Genomic DNA, 4522 nt, shown 5'->3' on the forward strand with positions numbered 1-4522 from the left:
GAGTGTATGTGTCCATCCCAGTCTCTCAATCAATCCCTCTCCTCCTTTCCCCTTGGTAATCATTAGTTTGTTTTATACACCTGTAACTCTACTTTTTGCAGATAAGGTCATCTGTAGCATTTTCAAAGATTCCACATATAAGTGATATCATATGATATTTGGCTTTTTCTATCTGACTTGCTTCACTCAGTATGACAATCTCTAGGTCCATCCATGTTGCCACAAATGCCATTATTTCATTCTTTTTTCTGTGGCTGAGTAATATCCCATTGCATATATGTACCACATCTTCTTTATGCATTCCTCTGGTATTGGACATTTAGGTTGCTTCCATGTCCCGGTTATTGTAAATAGTGCTGCCATGAACACTGGGGCACGTGTGTCTTTTCAAATTATGGTTTTCTCTGGATATATGACCAGGAGTGTGATTGCTGGATCATCTGGTAGCTCTATTTTTAGTTTTATAGGGAACCTCCATACTGATCTCCATAGCAGCTGTATGTCCCCTCTTTTTATATAATATACATCTCAGGCCTCATAATGGTCTCTACAGAGCTGTAGACTTGGCTAACTTAAAATAGTGGATGATAATAACCTTGTATACAGACTTGATAAGACAAAGATGAGAAAATTTACTAGAAGTGTAAAATTAGAGCATGCAAAGTCGAATTGCATACCATACGAGAAAATAACATATTAGTTTGCAAATCCTTTCATGAACACAGTCATCCCTCAACCACTCAGGACCACAAATCTTTATAAGACGGCTCATAATTCACAAGAGTCTTTGAGAGCATTAATGATAAATTCATTGGCTGACTTGGACATACCAGCTTGTTTTCTCCTGCTTTCTCCTCCTGTTTTCTCTTTCTTCTCTTCATCAAATTTATCAATATTGGCAGAATTAGCAGTTGAAGGCAAAAGAAATATTAAGTCCCTCTCTTTCCTCCCAAAAGATATGATTAACCTGATTTCTGATAAATGTAATTTTCTTAAAAATGATGATTTTTTTTCTCTATTTGATAACAGAGAACACGACATAGATGAAATTGATATTTCCATAGACTCTGGCTTTAGATGATTTGGTAAAATATAAGGACTGGACAGGTGATGGAGTATTTCAATGCAGCCCAGATGCGCTCTACCAGTTGTGTGTGTTCCAAATATCAGTGAGAAATAGCAGTGCGCCTCATCTATTCATTTTACTTCCAGGGAAATTGGGAAAAATCGGCAGCAGATTTTATAATACAGTTTTATATTGTAAAGAACTTATTTCCGATCTTAGATCCTGAATCCTTAATGACCGACTTTGAGAAAGGAAGTATCATTGGTTTCCTTAAGATGTATCTGAATACAAGGATAACAAGTATTGATGAAATTTGGCCTCTGTACACTGGTGCCGGGTTTAATCTGGGAGACAGAGCTTTTGGTGATGTATTTAGAAAGAAAGCTTTATTGCTTTGCCAGGCAAAAGGGGCCACAGCAGGCTAATGCCCTCAAGATGGAGTGTCCTGCCCTAGAAGGGGCAGTGAGGAGTCTCACAGTGTTCAAGGAGCAGGGTGTAGTCAGCTTACAGACCTTCTTCTGATTGGTTGGTGGTGAGGCAACTGGGAATCAACATCAACAACCTTCTGGTTCCAACTGGTCTGGGGTCTACGTGCTGGTGGGCAGCATAGAGTTAACTTCTTCCACCTGATGGGGGTTTCAGTATCTGCAAAACAGCTCAAAGGACATGGCTGAGAATATCACCTACAGTCTTTGAGGAAGAACTAAATGTCTTTGACGTTGTTTAATGGCTAAAGTATGATTATTTTGTATTGCTTGACTGTTTTTCTTTTGTTCTGTATTTTCTCACTTCTCTGATTAAATTTATTCTTTAACTAAAGGTTTTCTATAGACAAAAGGCAGTTGGAGGACGTGGGTGGCAGTTGTTCTGGGAAGGCTCCTCCTTGGTTATAGGATCCTGCTCAGTTGTAGCAGCTGTTTGTTTTATTTGGCAAAAAAAAAAAAAAAAAAGAAAAAAAAACAAAAAACCAAAAACAAAAAACCCCAATTCTGCAAAGTCATTGACATTGGACCAACGTTGCTCCATCAAACAGATGCTGAATTTAACATGAAAACTTAAAACATAAAGAAGTGTTAGCACTTCTTCAGTGATGTTATTGGTGGCTCTGTTGAGCTGACGGGTGACCATGATTTACCCCAAGAGTTGGTTTCATGTTTTGAAACACATGACATTGGAGGAGGAAGAGGATGAGGGTCTCCCAAGCACAGAGTTGAAACCACACTTCCCATAGAACTTTGGAATGTCTATCAGCAGACATGTTATAGCCTGCCAAGAACACACATTGGTATAGAAGCCTTCATGAGGAGATGCAGGGCTCACTTACAAATGTACATCTGAGGATCTGGAAACTGATACCTGCCTTAATGAAGACATAAATTTTAGGGCAAAAGGAAACATGCAGTGCCAAACTAGGAGGCAAGTCAACAAGCAAAACATTGTGTAAGACTGTGAATGAAGCAAAGATATGGAAGACAAGTGCTGAGACAAAAATCCACAAATTAAAATCAGTTATTTGGGCAGTGTTGCCATGAACCCACAGACATTTTAATGTATTTAATTTTTTTTTTGATATTTTCATTTCACAATAAAATCTTTTAAAAATTTTGTTACTAATTACCAGCTCCACAATTCTGGGAGCTGGTGAAAAGATGTTGACAAAAAATCAATCAGCAATCTAAGAAAGAAATGGAAAATCTTATTTGAGCCAATTTGAGGATTGTAACCCAGAAAGAGCATCTCAGAAAGTTCTGAGAACTGCTCCCCCCGCCTCCTTTACAAGTCTAGACACAGTTTATAGAACTTTTTTGAGATAGAGGGCTGGACATCAGTGATGTATTATTGACAGTTCACATAAACCAGATCATCCTGGTAGGTCATGCGACCCTTTATAAGTTCAAAAAGGAATTGTCTTACGGATGCTAGGTCAATGCTGCTCTTTATGGTTGAGCAGGTATTCCTGCCAGTGGGGGAGGTTTAGTGATCCCTGATGCAGATACACGGTGCACTGTGGTGGGGAGGAGCGACGCAGAGGAGACCACAGGGCGGAGAAGAATTTTGTATAAATTTCTCTAGTCTTGCCATAAAAATATGACTTTTATTTCACAAAGGTTAAGAGGTTGTGGCCTCTCTGTCTGGTGCTGGAGTCCGAAGTCAGCAGGTAGGCAACTGAAAAGAAAAAGTGCATACATCAGGAGAAGATAGGAGAAACTGGAACTGACACAGATGATCTGGAAGCCACGAGAATGGGCTGGAATCTGTGTTGATTCCTTGTTCCCTTTAAGCTTCCATCTCTAATGATGGGTGCTGATGGGCAGGAGAAGCTGGCGTGAGCTTGCAGAGCTAAGCACATCTGGTCCATGAACAGATGGGTAGACGCGCGGTCTGGCCAGTGATGGAGCTGCTTCACCATCACCCCGGCGAGTCAGCAGATGATGACAGTATGTGTTTGCGGGCGTGAAAGGAGGAAGTCCCCAGCCTCGCTTCTATGATCTCACACAAAATATGTTCTGAGGCTGGTGCTAACCCAGAACTTCTGGGAAGAAAAGGATTGGTTACTATATATACAAATATACTCTTATCAAAATAAGAACAAATATTTATAACTATTCCAATTCTCATTCTGCAATTGTGTGCATGGTTGTAACTATTATTATATGTATCTTCTTGCATTTCTCACTGCATATTTATTCCTTTTGTTCTTGGCAAGCACCTTGGCTGGTTGTGGTTCCCTACCTAGTGAGGTGAAACAGACCTTCATTTTTGAAGACTTTGGGCCATTAACAGTACTGTCTGCAGGTCCCCATCAATTTATTCTCTTATAATTATAATCCTGTTACATTAATTTAATTACAGGCAAAGGGAGCCTGTAATTGGTTGAATTATGCTCTCTCTCTCTCTCTCCGTCTCTCTCTCTCTATATGTATACACACATCTGGAAATATTCTATTTCCACAGGGACTTCAAGTTAGGAACTATATATGTATATAGTGATATTTGTGGGCTCTCTCTCTGTATATATATACATATATGCGTGTGTATTTGTATATATATATGTGCATGCTCAGTCATGTTGGACTCTTTGCGATCCCATGGACTGTAGCCCACCAGGCTCCCCGTCCATGAAATTTCCGAGACAAGAATATTGAAGTAAGTTGACATTTCCTTCTCTAAGGGATCTTTCCGACCCAGGGATTCTTGGAGGCAGATTCTTTACCAACTGCATCATCTGGGAAGCCCACAAATATCTCTATATATATAGTTCTTAACTTCCAGTCCCTGTGAAAATAGAGCATTTTCAGATGTCTTCAAGTTGAGATGAGGTCATTAGGTTGGGCCCTAATCTACTGTAAGTGGTGTCCTCATAAGAAAAGGGCAATGTGGATTCAGAGACACACAGAAGAGAGTGCCTTGAGGAGGCACCGACGCAGAGAGAAGATGCCAACATGATGATGGAGG

This window comes from Bubalus bubalis, chromosome 1 (genome assembly GCF_019923935.1).
Source record: "Bubalus bubalis isolate 160015118507 breed Murrah chromosome 1, NDDB_SH_1, whole genome shotgun sequence".
Classification (NCBI taxonomy): domain Eukaryota; kingdom Metazoa; phylum Chordata; class Mammalia; order Artiodactyla; family Bovidae; genus Bubalus; species Bubalus bubalis.